This window comes from Sus scrofa, chromosome 5, assembly GCF_000003025.6.
Source record: "Sus scrofa isolate TJ Tabasco breed Duroc chromosome 5, Sscrofa11.1, whole genome shotgun sequence".
In the NCBI taxonomy this organism is placed as follows: Eukaryota; Metazoa; Chordata; class Mammalia; order Artiodactyla; family Suidae; genus Sus; species Sus scrofa.
Genome location: NC_010447.5, coordinates 12014825 through 12037783, shown reverse-complemented (window position 1 = coordinate 12037783; position 22959 = coordinate 12014825). Strand labels below are relative to the sequence as shown.

The following is a 22959-nucleotide window of genomic DNA, read 5'->3' as shown; positions in this document are numbered from 1 at the left end:
CCCAGGCCAGGCGCTATGATACCTCACAGTGGATGACATGTGACATTCAGAGGAGCGCGCCCCCCCGAAGCAGAGCTTTCATATCCCCGCATCTGATTTCCACCCAAACATCCCCAGGCAGCCCTGTCGACCCTTCCAGAGTACGGCCCTGTGACCCTCTCCAGCTGTCACTTTCAGGCAGGGAGAGGTGTTCACACAGTTGCGATGGAGATGGCTGCTCTGCCAGCACCTGCAGAAAACAGGCGTTTCTGCTGCGCTCGCCGCTCCAACTGCTGAAAAGAAGTCGGACTCGCCTTCACGCCCACCAGTGCTTTCACCTCCACTTTTTTTTTTTTTTTTTTTTTTTAATTACAAAAAGCTTTTCTCACATCCTTTCCCAGGAGGTTGGGACCTGCCTAGGGAGAGAAGCCTTCCGAGGAAAGGAGGAGCCCTTCAAGGGCCTCAGAACGAGGCCTGACATCGGGCCCCACAGCGCCCCCTGCCACAGAGCGCTGCGGCACCTTCTTTACTGGAGAAGAAGCGGGGTGGAGGGAGGAACCAAGAAATCCCTTGGCCCCTGAGACCTGAACCCCGACAGCCAGTCATCCCATTTCACAGAAGGGTTAAGTTAGGGATCTGGACTAGGAGCCAGGCTACAGCTCAACCTCTCTCCCCTCCCTGGATCATACCTTGATTAGCTGTGGTGGTGCCCGACCCCTGGGTTGCTGGAGGAAGCCTGGGGCTCTGCTGGGACTTGTTCTGCTTCTGGGCTTCAGGGCTGTTCTGCCGAGCCTGCAGCAGAGCAGAGCGCCCTGCTCAAGAAATCCTGCTCCAAAGACTCCCTGGTTCACCTTCCAGGGCTCCCTTCCCATAAAGCCGTGGCAATGCCCCCCCCCCCGCCCCCGAATCGTCCCCACCATCATGAATATGAACCATGTAACGAGCATTTTCAGGGTGCCAGCCTCAGCGCGGCGCACTAAAGGTCTCTGTCTCGCCTCCTGGCAATCCCTCGAGATGGGCATCATCAACCCCATCAAATGTCTAAAGAAATCTCCATTCAAGGGAGTGAGCGGACACGTCTGAGGCCACCCAGCCAATAGGGATGGAACTGGGATTCAAATTGAGGTCTGCTCCGCCCAAAGGCCCCTGTTCAATGCCTCCAGGTGGGTGTTCTAGACTCTACATTTGTATACTTAAGATAATGCTCCCTCACCTCCTGGAGCTCTTGATTCAAATGTCCTTTTGAAAATCTGCCCCCCCAAATCCTTATCTTCTTCTCTTCTTTAGTTTTCCCTGCAAAACCCCCCTACCACCAATATATTACATGTTTTTGCTTTTGTAGTGTATTGTTTCTGTGCCCCCACCCCAACATGAATGTGGGCCCCATGATGTCAGAGATTTGGGTTTTGTTTCTATTTTTTCCCACTGTTGCATCTCCAGCACCAACTAGAAGGGGCTGGTACATGGTAGGCATTCAAAAGATGTGTGAGAGTCCGAGAAACGGAGTGAATCCATCTCTTGTATGGTGAGTGGTTTCATGTTCCTGTGTGATAAACTTTGTGAGGACAGGGATTGCATCAAATCCACCTACACAGCCTCAAAAGGGATTATTCTGGGTGTGCGAATGAATGAAAGAAATGCTTTCGACCCTCCCTTCATCTCCGCCTCTAGCTCAGACACGCACAATCTCCTTCACGGACCTCTGCAAAAACCCTCCTTCCTGGTCTCCCTGTGTCCAGTTAGGTCTCCTCCAAACCCCATTTCCATAGCATATCGTGTCAACACAAATCTAACGTCACTGCCCTGCTTAAACACCGCAGCTGCTCCTGGATGAACATCCAAGCTTTTGCACACAGCTCTGAGACCCTGCTGCTGCGGAGCCAGGTGAAGCCTCAGCCTCCTCTCCCTCCAAGGTGCCCCTCACTCATGTCATCTTCACCAACTCTTATCTGCTTTCCTGCCACGCGGCCGTATGGCTTTGCCCATGCGGTTTCCACTCCCTGAAATGCCATCCTCTTTCATTCTCCTCTGAGCCCCACCTCCCATCTCACGGGGTTAGTGAACTCCATTCGTTTTTCAAAACTCAGCTCAGCTATTCCTCCCTCAGGAAGCCTCCCCAGATCTCCCTCTGTCCCTCTGCCAAAGGAAACTTCAAAAACACTCCCAGGTAATGTAGTTTTCCTTCTGCACTGTCTGGATGTCTTTTGCACAGCAAACTCAACCAACCAACTGCTATGGACTGAATGTTTGTATCCCCCTCCTCTAAATCCACATAATGAAGCCAGAATCCCCAGGGTGATGGTATTAGGACATGGGGCCTTTAGAGGTCATTAGGTCATGAGAGTGAAGCCCTCATGATGGAACTGTGCCCTTATTAGAAGAGACACAGCGAGCTTGCGTCCTCTCTCCCTGTCCTCTACCAGATGGAGATGGCCATCTGCAAATCAGGAAGCAGACTCACAGAACCCAACCACACCCGCGCCCTGATGGCAGACTTGCCAGCTTCCCGAACTGTGAGAAATAATGTCTGTTGTCTAAGCCTTCAGTCTATGGTAATTTATTATAGGAGCTAGAACTTGTTGAGAACCTTGAAATAAGGGGAGAAAAAGTCCCAAAGCCCACAAGTTTACAGCATCTTTTTCTATATTTTACAAAAGGAGAAAAGCCCATTAGATTCTTTTGATTCTTCCTTAGGAAACAATGCACATGTACCTACTTGGTCATTTGCCTGCCCTGACTTCAGCCAAATACACATGGAAAATCAGAAAGAGTTAAGCAGCAGGAAAGTACACTGGCTACTCAAAGCAGGGGAAGTTGAGCAGAAAGACAGATTGATTGATTGATTGATTGATTGATTGATTTATATCTTTTGTCTTTTTACAGGCGCACCTACGGCGCATGGAGGTTCCCAGGCTAGGGGTCTAATCCGAGCTGTTGCTGCCAGCCTACGCCACAGCCACAGCAATGCCAGATCCGAGCCATGTCTGTGACCTACCCCACAGCTCACAGCAATGCCGGATCCTTAACCCACTGAGCGAGGCCAGGGATCGAACCCGAAACCACATGGTTCCTAGTCGGATTCATTTCTGCTGTGCCACGATGGGAACTCCAGAGAGACAGATTTAGAAGAACTCTAAAAACATAATAATCTAGGGCCATCTCATTTCAGTGAGACAGGCTGGGACCTGGGACCTAGGACCCTTGGCTGCAATAGCTGCAGTGCCTACACCTGGACAAATATCTCCTCAAGCAACAAAATACAAAGAAATTACAAGGGACTAAAAACAACCGCATGTATACTCAGTTCGGGCAAATTACAGACAGAAAGATATCAAAAAACCAAAAGACCAGCTCCCACTCCTGAAGAGCAGAGAGCAAAAGCAGAGTACTACGCATGCCCTTTGTACATGAAAGGGGTGAGCAAACCACTTAAGCCATCCCTGGCCTGACCCCTGGACCTCACCCCATATAAGAAACCAGCTTGCCCCCCTTCCCTATGGTGAGTGAGTGAGCAAGGGAGCCTGTTGCTTGTTTTTGCTCCCCCTGCTGCAGCAGGGGCCCCAAATAAAGCCTTGCCTGACTTTCTCACCTGGCCTCTTATCAGCTTCTATTGATTAAGGGAGCCAAGAACTCTGGACGGTAACACAGGGCAAACAGTTGCACATATAATAACTTCTGGGACCATCATGTATTATAACATTTTATGTTGCTCTTTCAAACCTCAAAAAAGATAGACTATATACTGTTATTATTTAGACAAGAAAGAATAAAAATCATTAAGTTTTAACCCAAAGGCTAAAATCAGAAAAGAAGAATCTATGTAACATAAAACTATCATTGAAGAGTTCTTGTCATAACACAACAGTATGAGCCCAACAGCATCCATGAGGATGCAGGTTTCATCCCTGGCCTTGCTCAGTGGGTTAAGGATCCAGCATTGCTGTGGGTTGTGGTGTAGGTCACAGATGTGGTCAGATCCCACACTGCTGTGGCTGTGGCCTAGGCCAGTTGTTGCAGCTCCAATTTAATCCCTAGCCTGGGAATTTCCATATGGCACACGTTCGGCCCTAAAAAGAAAAAAAAATAAGTAAAAAATAAAAGTAGCCCCTATGTGGAATAACCCTAAGAATAACACACAACAGTGACACAATAACTACTGTATGTGTGTTATTGCTGCTACTACTACCTCTCCTCCTCAGACGCTGCAGATGCTCCAGAGGGTTTATGCAGCATAATCGTTAAAAGCACAGGCTCTGAAGTCAAAACTACTCGAGTTAATTTCCTGAACTTCAATTTCCCAGCACTGTGACCTTGGGCCTGTCATTCCTCTTTCTGCATCTCACTTTGCTCACCCTAAAACAGAGGAAATAATTTTATCTCATCCACAGGCTTACTGTGAGAATGAAATGGGTTAATCCATGTAAAACGCATTGAAGGAGGCTTGGCCCACCTCAACTGTGCGATATATTTGTAGTTAAGCCCCCGGAAGATGTGGCTCTGGCATCCAGGATGATATGCATGAAGGAGCTGCAGAGTCTGTGAGCTTTGAGGAAGGCCCGTGGTAGGACTGGGTACAGGGCATCCTGCAGCAAAGCTCTGCCTACTCTACCCCAGCCAGCTTGTTCACTGTAGCCACGGCTTTCCTCAGTGGTGCTGCATCACAAGAGACTTTGAAAACACAGCAGTCCCTCTGCACACCCAGCTCTTGGACTGCTGGGTACTGCTTAGTAAAGGGGGAGCTGATGAGTTGCTGCAATCCCTTTAGACCCACTGAGCACAGGAAGTCATGTGACTCCCACCCATCACTAAGCAGACAGGTACCCTTTGGTCATTCATCATCATCACCCAACCTCCATTTCCTCTCTGCTCCAGCCAGCCCCTATCACTCCCAAGTTTCTGCTTGTGCTTTTCCCTCTTCCTGGCCACTCTTTCCCCAGCTTTCTCCAAGCCAGAATTCCTCCTAAAAACTGACACCCGCCTCAAACATCACTTCTTCTGTAACATCACTCCAGCTAGGTCCTCTGGGGGCTTCTCACAGGGTGGTCGGTCAATCACCTACACTGGGTGATTTGTGGTGATTACTGACCGCAGACCTCTGACTTTTGTGGTGGAACCCAGCCAGCTGCATGGTCGCCAACCTCCCTAGCCATCTCTGATACACACTGACGTTCAGAGAGGCTGCCCAGAGAGCTGGCCTTGCACAACTTACATTTGACAATTTCTCTGTCACCTGGGCTTCCCCAGTAATTTTCACATGAGCTCTATGAGTGCACCTGGTCATGTTCCAGGTGAACAGCTTATGGTTCATCTCCCCTCACCCCACTGTGAGCTACTTGAGGACAGAGAGGGTGCCTGAGTTCTACTGAAATTCTCAGCCCCTCCAGCAATGTTGCCATCCTTGACTCCTCTTTTTCCTCATATTCCATCCATCACCGCGTCCAGATGGTTCTACTTTCAAAAGATTTGTTTTGACCACTTCTCACCTCTTTCATCCCAATGGCCTTACTCCAAAATACCATCATTTCTGCCCATGGACTACTGCTATAACTGGGAAGGACTCTAAGGGGCCTTCCCAGGACAGAACCCTCCCTCATATCCTCTGTTTTAGCTCTTCTTGGAAGGACTTAGGTAACAGTATCCAATGTACAATTCCTGAGTTGTTTTGCAGATGCTAAAGCCACCACTATTATTTGATGACCAGGACCACGTAGCCCTCAGGCCTACTGAAGCCTAAGGACTGACAATATTAACCCCTGTGACGTGGCCCTATTACCTCCCCATCAGCCAACCAATCAGAGAACTGTGCATGAGCCGATCACATACCCGGCGGTGCTCCTCCTTTAACTTGCCTTCAAAAATGCTTTGCTGAAACCAGGGGGAGTTTGGGCGTGTTGACTACTAGATTCCCTGGACTCCTTGCCTGATGCCCTGTGATAACTGCTTAATTTTCCTCCATCACAACCTGGAGGTAGTAGATTGGCTTTACTCTGCGTGGGGGAGTGAACCCAAGTTTGGTTTGGTAATAGTGCAATGGTTCACTCACTGATCCCTCCACTTGAACTCCTGTGCCTTAAAACTTCCTGTCCACACGGCATTCAGAATAATTCCTTAAAAACAAATCAAACATTTACAAATCACATATTCAAGAAACCACCAGTAAGCAGAAGATATAAAGCATATTCAAAACTTGAGAGTAAAGCAATGAGATCCTACTGTGTAGCACTGGGAACTACATCTAGTGACATTATGGAGCGTGATAATGTGAGAAAAAAGAATCTATACATGTATATGTAACTGGGTCACCATGCTGTACAGTAGAAAATTGACAGAACACTGTAAACCAGCTATAATAAAAAAAAATAGAAAACATTATTTAGAAAAAAACTCAGAGTTCCCATCTTGGCACAGTTGTTAACAAATCCGACTAAGAACCATGAGGTTGTGGGTTTGATCCCTGGCCTTGCTCAGTGGGTTAAGAATCTGGCATTGCTGTGAGCTGTGGTGTAGGTCGAAGACTCAGCTTGGATCCCGCACTGCTGTGGCTCTGGCGTAGGCCAGCGTCTACAGCTCCAATTAGACCCCTAGCCTGGGAACCTCCATATGCCGCAGAAGCAGCCCTAGAAAAGACAAAAAAAAAAAAAAAAAAAAAAAACTCGACAGTAAGAAACACAAACACAACTTAAAAATGAATAATGGACCTGAACAGACACTTCACAAAGGGGATATAAGGATGGCTAAAACACACGTGAAAAGATATTCAATATAATTTTCCATTAGAGAAACATAAATTAAAACAATGGTGAGCTATCGCTAGACTATCAGAATAGCTAAAATAAAAAATATCGGCATTCCCGTCGTGGCGCAGTGGTTAGCGAGTCCGACTAGGAACCATGAGGTTGCAGGTTCGGTCCCTGCCCTTGCTCAGTGGGTTGAGGATCTGGCATTGCCGTGAGCTGTGGTGTGGGTTGCAGACGCGGCTCGGATCCCGCGTTGCTGTGGCTCTGGCGTAGGCTGGCGGCTGCAGCTCCGATTCAACCCCTAGCCTGGGAACCTCCATATGCCGCGGGAGCGGCCCAAGAAATGGCAAAAAGACAAAAAAAAAAAAAAAATCGAAAACACCAAGTGTTGACAAGAATATAGAGCAACCAGAACTTTTAAATATTGCTGAAGATAATATAAAATGCTTATAACCATGGCAGAAAACTGTTTGGCAGTTTCTTATAAAAATTGAATGTAAACTTATCATATGTCCCAGCAATCCAATTCCTAGGTACTATATACACCAGAGAAGCAAAATATATGTTCACACAGAAGCCCGAATACACATGTTTAGAGCAGCTCTATTAATAATTGCCAAAAGCTGGGAAGAAGCCAAGTGTCCTTCAAGGGGTGAATGGATAGACAAACTGTGATATGTCTTTTCAATGGAATAGCAGCCAGCAATAAGAACAAACAAACTCTTGATACACCAACAACGTGAATGAATCTTGAAGACATTACGCTGAGGGAAAGAAGCCAGCCTCAGAAGGTTACAAACTGTATGATTCCACTTAAATGACATTCACAAAAGGAAAAAACAGTAGTGATGAAAAGTAGAGCTACAGTTGCCAAGTGTTAGAAGTGGGGAGTTTGTGGTAATAAAAGAATAGCAGGAAGGAAGTTATTGGATGAAGGAACTCTTCTGTGTCCTCATTGAGGTGTTGGTAGTGCCATGAAACTATGCACCTGTTAAAAGTCACGGAATTGTAGGCCAAGGCAAAGTCAATTTTACCACATGGCAATTAAAAAATAAAATCAATTAAAAGAATAAGTCAAACCACGTAACTTCCTTGTTCAAAACCTCCAACTTAGAATAGAATCCAAACTTCTCTCCAGAACCCATGATTCCCACCAATCTGGTTTCAGGTACCTCTCAGGTCACATCTCACACTCTCCCTTCTTGTGCCTCTACCTACCCTGAGACTCACTTGCTGTTCCCCCTGCTTGGAATTCTTTTCCCCAGATATTTCCAAAACGCACTTCCTAACTTCCTTCCCGCCTCTACTCAAATATCAACTTCTCAAAGAGACTTCAACTGACTTTTCTATAATAGCATTTCCCATGCCCTCACACTGTTTTTTCTTCTTCTTCTCCTTCTCCTTCTCCTTCTTCTTCTTCTTCTTCTTTTTACAGTTGCACCTGTGGCATATGGAAGTTCCTGGGCTAGTGGTCTAACAGGAGCTGCAGCTGCAGACCTGTGCCACAGCCATGGCAACATGGGATCCAAGCCTCATCTGCAACCTAAGCCTCAGCCTGCAGCAACGCCAGATACTTAACCCACTAAGCAAGGCCAGGGATGGAACCTGAATCCTCACAGACACTATGTCCAGTTCTTAACCTGCAGAGCCACAAGGGAACAGCCACTCCTGTTTCATTTTTTTCATGGCACTGATCACTAACTGATGTCACGTGCTTTGTAGTTAGTTTCTGCTTCCCTACCAGAATATAAAATATATGAAGGTAGGGATCTTGTCTGTACCATTCATCACTATGTCCTCAGCAACTGGGACATTGCCTATCACAAGATAAGAGCTCCGTAAATATTTGTTAAATGCTCAATGATTAAACTCAAGAGATGAACAGTCAATGACGGAATTCTCAAAGACATACTTTGACTTCTTTGTAGCATGCCTCAAATCACCTGCCACTTGGCCCCTGAGTAAGGCAGCCCCAGCCTAGAATATTTAGTTCAGCTCTTGGTGCTTTCAAAATGAATTAAGCTCAACATCTCCCTTCCAAGGGCAGCTTTCCGGTGCTTGGATGGGTAACGAGCATGAGGAAGTGCTAGGATGGGCAAGGCTGTAAGCATACACGGTCTCAGAGTAATGCCACACGGGGTTTCCTAAGGGCTTGTAAAAAGCTATCTAGAAGTGCTACTAATGTGGGCAAAGAAGTTGGAGGTGAGATTGAAGAGAGAAAAAATATACCACCTCTCCTCAACACCTTTCCAAGGAGAAGGAATAAATTAGCACTTACAGGACGCCTACTCTACATGTTCCCGGCACTCCCTAAAGGTTCTCATTTAAACTTCCATCCACCCTTGAGGTGGGGTCTACTGATCACATTTTCCTGAGTGAAAAAGCCCAAAGACAGAGAGGTGAGGTAACCAGCCCAAGGTCACACAACTACTGGTAACGTCTGGTGCTTTGAACTCAGGTCTGTGCAGTGTCCGACCTCATTCTTTGTCCACTTTGGATTTTAGAAGCAGTAGTCAGGGGCGTGAGAGTGAGAACTATCCAGAGAAGCCAAACAGACATGGTTTCCTCCAATAGGAAACGCCAGTCTGGACACAGCTGACCAGGTTCTTCACCAAAACTCTTCAAAGACCAGGGAGTTCCTGTTGTGGCTCAGCGGAAATGGACCTGACTAGACTCCGTGAGGATGCAGGTTCAATCCCTGGCCTCGCTCAGTGGGTTAAGGACTGGCATTGCTGTGAGCTGTGGTGTAGGCCGGTGGCTACAGCTCTGATTCGACCCGTAGCCTGGGAACCTCCATATGCTGTGGGTGTGGCCCTAAAAAGACGAAAAAAAATTTTTTTTCAAAGATCAGCATTGGCAAGTCTGCTAAACTAAGATGCAGCGCACCTTCCATTGTAAGTGTATTGAAGATCTGCTCTGTAACTGGGCTTGGGGTATCTACATGTATTATCTCATTTAATTTTCGTTATCATATAAAAAGTTACATATATGAAGTATTAGAGGCTGTTTATCCAAACGCAATGGCACAAACCCTGCAAGCAAACAAGAGCACCTGGCAGTCCTGTAGCCTCCCTTCTTGCCAGTTAAAAATGTTGCAGTTACCTCAAAGACAGAGCAGTAGGAACCCGAGACAGCTGCATATAAATTTCATTTTGCTACTTCTTTCAGTCTTGGTTAGCATTTATTTTCATTTTTCATTTTTAAATTTTTTTCAGGTTTTTATAACGATTTTTATTTTTTCCATTGTAGCTGGTTTACAGTATTCTGTCAGTTTTCTACTGTACAGCAAGGTGACCCAGGTACACATACTTGTATACATTCTTATTTCTCACATTATCATGCTCCATCATAAGTGACTAGATATAGTTCCCAGCGCTATATAGCAGGATCGCATTGCTTATCCATTTCAAAGGCAATAGTTTGCACCTATCAGTCCCAAATCCCCACTCCCTCCCCCTCCCCCTTGGCAACCACAAGTCTATTCTCTATGTCCATGATTTTCTTTTCTGTGGAAAGGTTCCTTTGTGCCGTATATTAGATTCCAGATATAAGTGATATCACATGGTATTTTTCTCTTTCTGACTTACTTCACTTAGTGTGTGAGTTTCTAGTTCCATTCTTGGTTGTGTTCTACACACTAGTTAGCATAGAAATTATTGTTCAGGTCTGCACAGAGGAAAACTGCATATAACGCGATTTGGCGGACAATGAGAATATTTTCAAGGGTATTTTGGCTGTGAATGATTTCCACCCCATACTATGGCTTTGGGATTTAAAAACAAGTAAGACACAGCTCTGTTTTACCCCTGGCCTCCTCTCCTTTACTCCTGCTTGAGAGAGGATCAGGAAATCTAGGAGGGAAATTAGAGATGAGCAATGCCTGAAGGTTACCACCCACTTCTCATGACAAGGGCAAGGAGGCTGGATCCCTGCCCACCGGACAGGTGCCACCAGCAGCACATTTTTCCTCCATTTACCTGCCATCTGCTCCCCTCCAACTTCCACACCCATGGCTGCTAGCTTTGCTCACCACCCTTGCAGAATAACTATAAGTATTAGGATAATTCTTTCTTAACATAATAGTGATTAAGAAAAGAGTCATAGGCATTCCCGTTGTGGCTCAGTGGGTTATGAACCTGACTAGTATCCATGAGGATGCAGGTTTGATCCCTGGCCTCCCTCAGTGGGTTCAGGATCCAGTATTGCCACAAGCTGTACTGTATGTCACAGACCTGATCCTGATTTGCTGTGGCTGTGACGTAGCTGCAGCTCCAATTCGACCCCTAGCCTAGGAACTTCCATATGCCACAAGCACAGCCCTAAAAAGAAAAAAAAAAAAAAAAAAAGGAGAGAGAGTCACATATACGCCCTGCCCTTTTTCTTTTACTTTTCTTTTTTTTTAATGGCTACACTTATGTCACACGGAAGTTCCAGGGCCAGGGATTGAATCCACACCTCAGCAGCCACCTGAACTGCTGCAGAGACAATGCTAGATCCTTACCCCACTGAGCCACAGCAGGAACTCCTGCACTGTGCTTTTTAATAGTTTCTTGGTGGTTTTTAATTGTAGGTGTACCTCTCTGCACATCTAAGATACTGACACCCACCTCCTCAGGAGGCAGCTCCACTGATTAGGTTCCACATTTGGGGAGCTGTGCCCTGGAAACATGCAGCCTAGTTGGGAAGACAAAGAGCAAAGATCACATGTCATGTGGCAAATGTTCTTTCAGGGGTAGAAATGAGTCCCAGCCCCATACAGAAAGAAAGGGTCAGGACTGCAGCCCCTCCACCTGGAAAGATGGCTGACCTGTGAGCTAGACCCATGAAACAAAGCTTGCATCCTGAGTCCCTTCTAGGACACTGACCAGGTCTCACACTTTGCTTACCACCACATCTGTGTCTCAGACACCTGCCTCAATGCCAAAATAGAGTAGGTGCATAAGGAGTCTTATTCTAACCTTCCAGCACTTCAAAACTAAATTCAAAAGATCCTGAAGATCTCATCTCTTTCATAAGTTCCTGCTGTGATGCAGTAAGTTAAGAATCTGACTGCAGTGGCTCAGGTGGCTTGGAAGACTTGGGTTCCATCCCCAGCCCAGCACAGCGGGTTAAAGGATCCTGTGCTGCTGAAAACTGCAGTGTAAATAGCAGCTGCAGCTCAAATTCAGTCCCTGGCCCCGGGAACATCCATATGCTGTAAGTGTGGCGATTAAGAAAAAAAACTCTAATAATAATATCCCTTCAAATGCTTAAGGCAAGTTATCTTGGTCTCTATCCCTGCCATCTACCAACTCACTGAGTGATGGACGAAGGTAACCTAACTCTCTAGACCATTTTCCCAGAGAGAAATTGAGGGGCCTGGTCCAAAGGATGGTAGTGACTGTCTGCTGTCACAGAAAACTGGATACTCTGGAGTTCCCATCATGGCTCAGCAGTTAACAAATCTGACTAGCATCCGTGAGGACACAGGTTCGATCCCTGGCCTTGCTCAGCGGATTAAGGATCCAGCACTGCGGTGTACTGCGGTGTAGGTTGCAGACGCCGCTTGGATCCTGCATTGCTGTGGCTGTGTCGTAGGCCGGCTGCTACAGCTCTGCTTTGACCCCTAGCCTGGGAATCTCCATATGCTGCAGATGCGACCCTAAAAAGAGAAAGACAGACAGACAGAAAGAAGGAAAGGAAGAAAGAGAGAAAGGAAGGAAGAAAGAAAGAAAACTGGATAATCCACAATAATCTGGCAGAACTAGTCAATCTGAAAATGAGTGCGTGATTTCCAACAGAATGAAGAGCATGCAAGGAACCAGAGGATAAGGATTCCAGCCTCAGCTTTTCCATTATTCTGCCATGTACCACCGCCCCAGCATAGTGACCAGCACAGGTTCAAGTGCCAGTGTCCACCGTAGCTGAGTGATGATCTTGGTAAGTCTCTGAACCCCTTCAACCTTGATTCTCTCATCTGTAAATCAGATCATTCATCACACTTCCCCCCAGGTCTATGGGGAGGGTGACAGGAGTTAAATCGTGCGCAAAGCCCCCAACACCCAGAGGACACATGCTATATGTCCCTTTATGCAAATACCCTTTACCCAGCCAATCCACTTAACCAACAGACTCAGATTCTGAGGCTTTTCATGATCCAGAGTGCAGACAGCCAGAGTAGTAGGGCCCTAAAAGTCAGCTCAGCTAGTCCAACTCCCTCCTACCTCTGTGACTGACAAGTGAGGAAACTGAGGCCCAGAGAGGCACAGCGACTTGCCAAGAACGCAGTTCACTCCACAGATACACACCCAGGGTCATACAAGACACAGAGAGAAAACTGCAGGTTCTGCTCTCCCTAAAGAAACTAAGGATACTCCACAGATAACCAAATTCGGAAAAGTAAAAACAATAGAACTTTTATTTACATATTTTTTGGAGGGCTGCAAGAGAGACATAGCATCATAGTTTGTCTATGAAATGCAAGGTTTCCCTGAATTCCTGTGAAATGAAGCCCAGTTTCTTGCCAGCAAGCCCTTCCCAGTTACTCCGCTCCCCTCCCCCACCCCATCTTGACTCCTCTCAGTTTGCACCTTGAGGCAGACACCTGCATTAGGATCCTCTCCAGACACCATGAGAAGTCTCAGGTGGGGGCAATAATGCACGCCCCCTTAAACACAATCAGGAAAATCCTCACAACGGTACTGCCATAATAGGAAAAGAAACTCATCCCCCACCCCCACCGCCATCCCCAAGAGCCCCAGCATGAGACGACCTGGAACATGCCCAATTTCAGGAAGAGACGCCCATAACTCAAGGGTCAGGGATGCAAAGGTTCCCCTAAAAGACACGATCAAAAAGCCCTGAGACCATTTAGGTATTTCCGGACACACCTCAGCCCAGAGTCCAGTGAGGGCACTTGGCCGAGCGGGAGCCCAGACAAAATAAAGACGGGTCTGGGTTAGAGCTGGCTCCAGGGAGACAGTGCTCACCTGACACCCGCTCCTGCCCCTGATTCCCAGAGAAAAGCATTCCCCTTCCAGAAAGAAGCATTTGGCAGAAAGCTACACTGAGAGCACGCCTGTGGATAGCACACGCCCCACCAGTGTCTCCCTCATCCGGCCTCACATTGTGTTCTCGAGCAAAGAGACGGAGAGGGAGTTCCTCTGGGCCCGGCTCACCCTGCAGGTGGGGCCGGCTTCGCAAGGAGCCAGTGTCTGACCTTCCTTCTAGAGCTGTTCCCACCCACCCACCCCAGGCTCCTCCCCGCCAGGCCCATTCTTCCTTCCAAAACCCTGGGCTCACCTCCTGGCTCTGAGGATCCCGCCAGTTTGAACAATGCTCAGAAGCAGGTGGCCATTTAGCAATTCATCCAGTGGTACCTCTGAGGGCCAGAGCAGCAGGATCTGTGCCCCGTGTCTGTCCCCTGTGGCAAGGAGAGACTGCTGGGTGGAACTTTGAAAGGGTTCCCCTTCCCTACGCAATCCTGACCACTTTCCTCCCCCCCCTCCTCCCCCCCACCCTCCGTAGTACTATGGAGACACGTGCTGTGCTTGGGAGGAGGTAAGAAGGAAGGTGCAGCTGAGCCATGCTACAAGCTCACATCTAGCAGAAGAGGAAAAGGGGGAAAAAATAGCTCTATCTGCTGCCACAGACTTATTAACCCTTGGGCTCCAGCTTTGCTCCTCACACAGCTGAAAAGAGAGAAACAATACACTTAACCAATGGAGTGCTGGCCAAAGACATTACATCATCAGTCAGCACCATCATTGGCTAATAATTCCTCGAAGGCAACGTTCTGCTTCTAGGTGCTTAACTCTTTCGTGTGCATCACAGCAAAGACTCCAGCACTGGGTCGAAAGCAATGGTTCCGGGATGTTGCTTCATCAGAATCATCAGAGGCGCTTTCTAAAGCACCTCACTACAGACTTCAGTGTTCCGCCCCCAAACCATCTAAACCAGATTCTTCACAGGGAGCATGGATTTCTGTGTTTTAACTGTGTACAGAGTCTGGAGACCGCTGGTCTATTCGGAAAGTCTTCCCCTCCATAAAATAAATGAGACAACATGTTTCTGAACATTTATTATGGTCCCAATACTTTACTACATCATCCCATTCACTTCCTGTACTGGGTAGTGGATGTGACCGGCTCCATTTTTATGGGTATAAAAGGTAAGATTCCGAGAGACAGAGTCTCTTGCTCAGAGTCATTTGCACAGAGACAGAGCCTGGCTCTGAAAGCCAGGCTCTTTGTACCCTACCATGCTACTCCTTTGAAGCTTCCACTTGAAATCAAACCAAGCTATCTGTCTACTTATTGCTTCTAGGGTAATAGAAAAGACAGACCCTCTGGATGAGTGGAAAATGCCAGTAATTGAAGAACTGGGGAATGGCAAATTCCCACAGCAGGTGTTCAGGATCTGACCTCTCCAGAGACTCATTCTCTTTCTCAGGCTCGATTCTTCTGCTTCTGCCACAAATCTTTGCTGAGCTGTCACTTTCTCTAGGAAGCCTCCTCCCACCCCCAAATCTGGAATAGATGCCCCTGCTCCAGGCTCCTGCGGTCCCCTGTATCTCTGAGCTGCAGCTGCTTGTTCACCAGGTAAATTCCACAAGATGAGAGCCGTTTCTACCTTTCACCAACATGCACCCAGCACAGTTAACTGCCCACTATGAGCACTCAGTCAGGACTGTGGAAAGAAGGGAGGGAGGGAGGGATGAAGGAAGAAGCAAGGAGGAAGGGAGGGAAGGTCTTTGCTGAAGGTCTAAATAGCATCACACTGAGGTGGGAAAGGCAAAGGACTGGAAGCCAGGGGAACCACATGAACAAACTGTCTGACTTTGGGCAAGTTCATTCCTGCAGGAGCCTTGGTTTCCTCATCTGAAAATGAGAACAGCAGCACCTTCCTCACAGGTAGTTAGGAGGACCAAATTAAAGACTGGTCCAGGCTCTGATGTGCTCTTCTACACTCTCTGTCCCTAGATCTCATCCATTTTCTTTGACATCTAAGTGCTGACAACTCCCTTATTTCCATCTCCAGCCCAGACGTACCCCGCTAGTCTCCGTGAGGATGTCTTCCGGGCATCTCCAAGAAAGCATGTGAATTTTCTCCCCTAACCATGACCTATCCCTCACCTAGTCTCCTGCCTTCTGGGATTCGGGCTCCCCGCCACACAATCTCTTTTTTCAGGGTAGGGGTAATTGAGGTGAAATTCACATAACAGAAAATGAACCATTTTAAAGTATACAATGTAGCAGCATTTAGTACATTCAAAATAGTGTGCCACCACCACCTCTATCCACTTTCAAAACATTTTCATCACCCTCAAAGGAAACCACTTACCCTTGAAAAGTCATCTCCCATTTATCCTTCCTCCCCACCCCCCTGAAAAACACCAATCTGCTTTTTGTCTTTATGGATTGGCCTATTCTGAATGTTTCACATAAATGGAATCATATAATATGTGATCTTTTGTGCCTGGCTTCTTTTGCTTCACATGTCTTCAAGGTTCATGCACTTGGTAGCCTGTATCAGCACATCCTTCCTTTTATGGCTGAGCAATATTTCACTGTTAAGTATTACCACATTTTGTTTATCCAATCCCCTATTGATGGGCATTTGGCAACCACCCGATCTTAAATCGTAAATCTGGGGGCCCTTCCTGATATTTCCTTTTGTCATACTCCTGACGTCTAATGTATCAGCACGTCCTGCCCATTTCACAGCCAAATTATAGCTCCGATCTCTACGTTTCAAACACCATTGCTACTGTGCAGCCAGGACACCAACATCTCTCTCACCAAACTCCTAATCTGTGACCAGATCCCACCCTTCTCCCCTCTCCATCGTTCACCTGGTAGGAGCATAAACCATATCATCCATTCACCTCAGCAATATTTACTGAGCACATTTCTTCATGGAGCTTACCTCCTAAAGGCATGACAGACAGCAAACAAATGTATATTATGGTCATTAATAGGCTTATCATCCTACACAGACCCTTCACTGCCCTTTGAATAAAATCCAAGCTCAGCATGGCCTTCCAAGGCCCCATCCATTTCTCCAAACTCATCTCAAGCTGCTCCCCAGTCACGCTGTGCTCCACTCCTCCACCTCCTGGATCTTGGGCAAGCTGTTCTCTCTGCCTCTTGATCTTGGCATTGCCGGACCTTTCTCATCCCTCAGACCTCAGGGTAAATATCACTTCTTGCTGATACTACTCCATTAAATGGATCTACCCTTCATTCATTTCACTTGCTCAAAAAAAAAAAAAAATCTGTGCTAAACACTGTGCTGGGATAAAGTGCTATATGATCTCTTGGAGCCTTCAGTCCTGTGGGGAGGAACAATGACTAGTAAATAAAACGCATGAGCAAGTGCCCTGAAGGGGCTGGGGACCTGCTTTACACAAGATGGTCAAAAGGCCTTTCTGAGGAGGTTATATTGAAACTGAAGGACAGGAAAGAATCAATTGGGAAAATGGTCTATTACCCTCCATCACACCCTGCCTATGCAGTGCAATGTCCCACCCTTCAAAGTTTGCTTTGAAAGACTCAAAGTATTTACTGTTGGTCTCTGTCTCTCCTAATAGACTGAACTGTATTCCCAGCACCTAGGACAGTGTGTACCATTTAGGAGGCACTCAGTGCACATTGATGAATTAATTATTGATAAATTAATTAATCAGTCCACCAATGAAATCACTTGATAGAGCATAATAAGTCCTATCATTTTTGCTGTTGTTGTTATGGTTATTACTTTATGGCAAAATGATGCCGATCTCTGTTGGATCTTAGAAAACACTGGGTAAACTGTAAAATGAGAATAAAAGTACCTAAGCTAGATTGTCACCAGATAACTAGGAGAGAATACATGTGCATAACAGACACTCAAAAGTAGTCACTGTGGCCACTGTCAGCAAAGGTTCTTCCCTCACATAAGCTCAACTCGAACTCCAAAATCCAATTTCAGACAAAGCCAAGAAGTTCAAAGGTGAGAAAAAGGACCACTGTTTAAACACCTGCTCTGCTCTGGGCACAGGGCAAAGCACCTTCTGTCAGTTATCTCATCCACTTCCCAGGCCCATCCTGCAAGGTGGCTGCCAGTCACCCCCTTCCAGACCAAGGCTCACAGCTGAGTTCCTTTTGAGGAACTGTCCTGCTGAAGGGACACCCAAAGTTATGCCTCCTTCCCTGGGGGCAGCCTGCACCCACTGGCCGGTCAGCATGGGGTTTCAAAGGCCTGGGCTCACGCCTCAGGAGACCAGTTGAGGCCTCTCTTGCTCTGCATCGCAGATCAACTTCTCCCTCTGCCTTGTCCTGCTCCCCTCACCCACCCCCTACCTTGGAGAGTGAGGCCATTCCTCAAGAATCATCCGGCACGCAATTCTCAGAGACTCTGAGCCTTTTTCCAGGGAACCCAACCTATGACATGTGGAGATGATGATCTTCTTTTTTTTTTTTTTTGGTCTTTTTGCCATTTCTTGGGCCGCTCCTGCGGCATATGGAGGTTCCCGGGCTAGGGGTCGAATTGGAGCTGTAGCCACCAGCCTACGCCAGAGCCACAGCAACGCAGGATCCGAGCCGCGTCTCCGACCTACACCACAGCTCACGGCAACACCGGAACCTTGACCCACTGAGCAAGGGCAGGGACCGAACCCGCAACCTCATGGTTCCTAGTCGGATTCGTTAACCACTGCGCCACAAGGAGAACTCCGATGATCTCCTTTTAAATCAGAAAACTGAGGTTCAGAAAGGTCAATAATGTCCCCAAGGCACAGGGCTACAGTGTCTTTCTGATCTGACTCTCAGGCTAGGCTTTGCTCTTCACAACAGCCTGAGGCTGTGTCTCTGTGAGGGAGAAAGAAGAGTCCAGGGAGAGGGGAAAAGCAGAAGATCAGAAAAGGTAGGCAGAGGTACCCTTCACAATCCGCCAGGAGCCATCCCTGATGACAAGGTCCAGGTCAGAGCCACCAGAAACAATATGAAAATGACCTGCAGGTTGCAGAGGCAAGCATCACATGAGCACCATCTCCCTGCCTGAATGATCCATGCCTGCAAGCCAGGAAGCAGGGTTCCTGGGTGAATGGAGCTGACTTTAGGGGCCAAAATTATTAGCTACAACTAACCAGCTTTCTACTGCTCTGTCCGGTTTTCTACAAAGCTGCCAGAATTCTTTTACTGCCCTCCTTGAGCCCAAGACAAAATTCTAAACAGTCTTAAGGCTACATTTTAATGTCTGGGCATGTTTTAGCTCCTGTCATACTGACAGCTCATCTCCTACCCACGAAAGCCCTGGTCCTATTTGATTAGCTCGTACAGCATTATCTGATGCTCTAAGTCAGGACACTGGACTTTTTCAGTTTCTTTACCTTTGCCCAAGAACATTTATCTGGAATTCCTGCACTTGCGCTCTCTCTCTCTCACACACACACACTCAGCTTTCAGCATGACAAACCCTCCTACTCCTCTAGCCCCCACTAGTCACCTCCTCTCTGAAGCCTTCCTGGCTTGTCCTCCTCTCCACCTCCTGTGCCCTGTACTACAGTGCACTGCAAGTGTTCCTCCTATTGTCCTTTTCAGTCCCAGGGGTTCCTCCAAGGCCATTCTTCCTGATGCTAGGGCTTAGCATAGTGTCTGGCACTTAATAGGAGCCCAATAAATGCTGAATAAATACATGGGGCGTTGTATCGAGCGCTAGTCTCTCTGCTTCTAGCTTGGCCACGGGACCATTCTGAGATTTTTTCCTGAGCCCCAGGAGGTCTGGAAATAGGAAATGCATGATAAATGTGACCGCTAGCCCCCGGGGTAACAGGTCAGGAGGCGTCTGAAGACCTAGGGAGAGCAGAAGTCCGGCCGCTGTAGTCGCCAGCTTCCCGCAAGCTCTTCCCCGGGCCCTGGCGCTAGGTGGAGATTTTCTTGGAAGCCACTATCCTGAGCCTTTCTGGCTCTCAGGACTCTCAGGCATCCCTGTTCGTGGACCTGTCTGTCCCAGGGTTGGCTCCGGGACCTGGCAGCAGCAGCCCGGAGAGGGAGCGCGACGCCGCGGCTCCTAGCCTCCCTGTCGGGCCCCTCTGCTTCCCCGCATCCCGCGGGCACAGAGCCGGAGCGCCTGGGGAGACGCAGCCAGGCGCGCGGACGCCACCAGCAGCCCCGGCGGGAGGTGGCGGGGACTCCCTGCTGCCAGAAACCCCACAAAGTCTACTTCGGTGCGGGCCTTGCTTACCGTGCGAGCCTCCAGGAACCCAGAGCCGGATGGGTGCCTCCGCCAAGGGGCCGCCAGTCGATCCACTCCGCTCCAGCGCTCAGCCTCCGCACCCCGAGGCGAGCGAGCGTCTCCCCTCGGCCGCCCGCCCTCCCCGCGCCGCGGAGCCCCATTGGCTCGAGCAGCTAGGCCCCGCCCACGGACGGCCCCGCCCCTCCTGCCTCTCCCGCCTCTCTGGCCTCCCCTACGGGGTTCTTCTCCTCAAGCTGGAAAAGTGCTTCTTCTAGACTCAGCTCTCACCGGCTCAAGCAACCGAGAAAGGTACAAACTCTCCATCCCAAGAGCGTCTAGACGCCCCTTGGGGAGTGTGAACAGTGCGTGTCCCTGAAAGCCTGCTTTGGAAAAGTCACCTGACCTCCCTGGCCCTCAAGAGGCGCCTTCAGAAATCCCACAGCAAAGTCTCTGGCCTGTGCTTGGCACTTAGCGCTGGGGCGGGGGGCGAGGGGTGGGCGTCAGGGAGCTGGACAAAGTCCACCGCCCTCAGGGTGTTTGCTGAGGTGGGGGTCGGGGCAGGCTATATGCAAATAAGACAATGTCAGATCCAGATCTTGTGAGCATTATGAGGGGAGGGTATTGTCAATAAAATGGGCCTAGGATAGTATAAACGAGATGGTCGCCGAGGCCACTTTGAACTAGGAGATTCCAGCAATTCCAGGGCTGATTGAGGTCAGCAAACGCACCGTGGTTGTGAGTCTGGGAGTGTGGTCCAGTATGGCCCGGTGTAGTGAGCAAGGGGAAAGTGGGCCATCGCCAGAGGTGGGAGGGAGTTAAGTTACCCAGAACTGCGTGGGCCACGGTGAGGAGCTTCAGTTTTGTTGTAAGGACAAAAATAGGCCATTGAAGAGTTTTAAGCAGAACTCTGACAGTTTTAAAAGACTACTCTGGCTTTTTGTGTGGAGAACGGATTTCAGAAGAGAAAGAATGGAAGCAGGGAGACCAGTTAGGAGGTGTCTTAGTCTCGCAATGCTGGCACTGCCATCACAGAGTACTATGGACTAGGTGGCTTAACAAAGGAATTAATTTCTCACAGTTCTGGAGGCTAGAGGTCCAAGATCAAGGTACCAACATGGTCAGTTTCTGGTGAGAGCTCTCTGCTTGGCTTGTAGGCTGTTGCCTTCTCCCTGTGTCCTCGTGGTGGGGAGAGATAGAGCAAGCTCTCTTGGTGTCTCTCCTTCCAAGAGCCCTCATCGTATCATGATCTCCCCGTCCCCATGATCTCATCTAAACCTAATTACCTCCCAAAGGCCCCATTTCCAAATACCATCATGCTGAGGGTTAGGGCTTCTGCATGTAAATTTGGGGGGTACCTAGTTTAGGGCATAGCAAGAGGCTATTGCAGAAGTCCAGGCAAGAGATGATGGGAGCTTAGACCAAGGTGGTGACAGCAAAGATGGGGAGAGTGGACCGAATTAAATACATTTTGAGAGGATCGTGGAAAGGCTTGCTGATGGATTGGACTTAGGGGAGGAGGAAAATGGATGAATGAAGAATGACTCCTAGGTGTTTTGTCTTGAGCTACCCATAGGATCATGGTGCTGTCACCACCATGGAGAAGACAGGTTGGAGGCAGAGGAAAATTAAGGCTCCATTGCTGGCATTTGTGCGCCTTATTAGATATCCCAAAACAATAGTGCCAGATTCTCTTCAAATGGTTTCACATATGTTAACTAATTGTCTATATAATTCTTATAATAACAGTATGATGGAAAAGTACACTCGCTATCCCCATAGTACAGGTGGGTAAAATGAAGGCCCTGAAAGGTGAAGTGACCTGCCCAAGGTTGGTGGCTGGATACCCAAGTCTAGAACACAGGTGAGAGTCTGAAGTCTGTATTGGAGGGTGCCCTGACCTGTCTATATGGAACCACCCAGAGAGAACGTGCAGTGTGAGAAGAGAGCCAAGGGCTGAGACCCTCCAACTTTCTCTTCCAACATCTTCCATTTATTGCATGACCTTTACTAAGTGACCTCAGTCAATAAGAACGAGTGACTCGGTTCCCGTCATGGCGCAGTGGTTAACGAATCTGACTAGCATCCATGATGATGCAGGTTCAATCCCTGGCCTTGCTCAGTGCATTAAGGATCGCACATTGCCATTAGCTGTGGTGTAGGTCACAGACGTGGCTCGTATCCTGCGTTGCTATGGCTGTAGTGCAGGCCAGCAGCTATAGCTTGACTCAACCCCTAGCCTGGGAATCTCCATATGCCATAAGTGCAGCCCTAAAAAGCAAAACAAAAACAAAAATAAGGGGGAAAAAACTGTAACTGCAATGTATACATCTAAGGATGACCTGACCCCCTTGCTGTACAGTGGGAAAATAATAAAAAAAACAAAAACAAAAAAAAAAACAAAAATAAGAAGGAGTGACCCAACTTGATCAGGGATCACACCCTCTAATACTGTCAAGGACAGGCAGTAATGTAGCAAGTGAAGTTGGCAGGATGTGGTAGAACAAGGAGGGGTGGGGGCTGAGGTCTGCCCACCTGCCTAAGGGAGCAATCATTACTCAGCAACAGCTGATTTTTGCTATATGGGAACATGGACCCTAAGTTGTCAGATGATTTTTATTAAAGGGCCAGAAGTTCAGATTATCTTAAAACTGCAGATTTTTTAAATTTGGCAATTAATTTAAAACTATTTATTTGTTCTCTTGTGGCTCAGCAAGTTAAGGATAGACATTGTCACTGCAGTGGCTTGGGTCCACTGCTGTGACACAGGTTGCAACCCTGGCCTGGAAACTTCCTCATGCCATGGGCATGGCCAAAAAAAAAAAAAAAAAAAAAAAAAAAAAAAAACCTACATATCATATGAGTAGCATTTACTCCTTTGGCTACTACTTTCCACTCTGGATTAGTTAATACCTCAGATCCTTTCCAGAAACTTCCTGAATGGTTTCTGTCCAGATTGGACATTTGATGGCAATAGTTGTACATAAGAGGACCCAGGAAAGCTTGACCTAGAAGCCCAGCATAGTCATTATGGTATTTGGCCAGTCTCTGC

The 22959-nt window shown here is 47.9% G+C and overlaps 1 protein-coding gene and 1 non-coding gene across 5 annotated transcripts in view; both read right to left on the bottom strand.

Annotated features, from left to right (window-relative positions):
- The window catches only part of SYN3 (synapsin III), a 484255-nt gene extending 464212 nt beyond the window's left edge, over nucleotides 1–20043 (bottom strand). For 2 of the 4 annotated variants that reach the window (XM_021091548.1, XM_021091549.1), the window contains exon 1: nucleotides 19920–20043. The gene's annotated coding sequence lies outside the window, so the exon portion shown is untranslated. Of the gene's footprint in view, nucleotides 1–668; nucleotides 772–13997; nucleotides 14119–19919 lie in introns of all 4 variants that reach the window. The other 2 variants (XM_021091550.1, XM_021091552.1) reach the window with 2 other exon arrangements.
- MIR9790 (microRNA 9790) lies at nucleotides 9173–9266 on the bottom strand. The gene has a single exon (NR_128471.1). It is a non-coding gene; the product is annotated as a microRNA 9790 (primary transcript).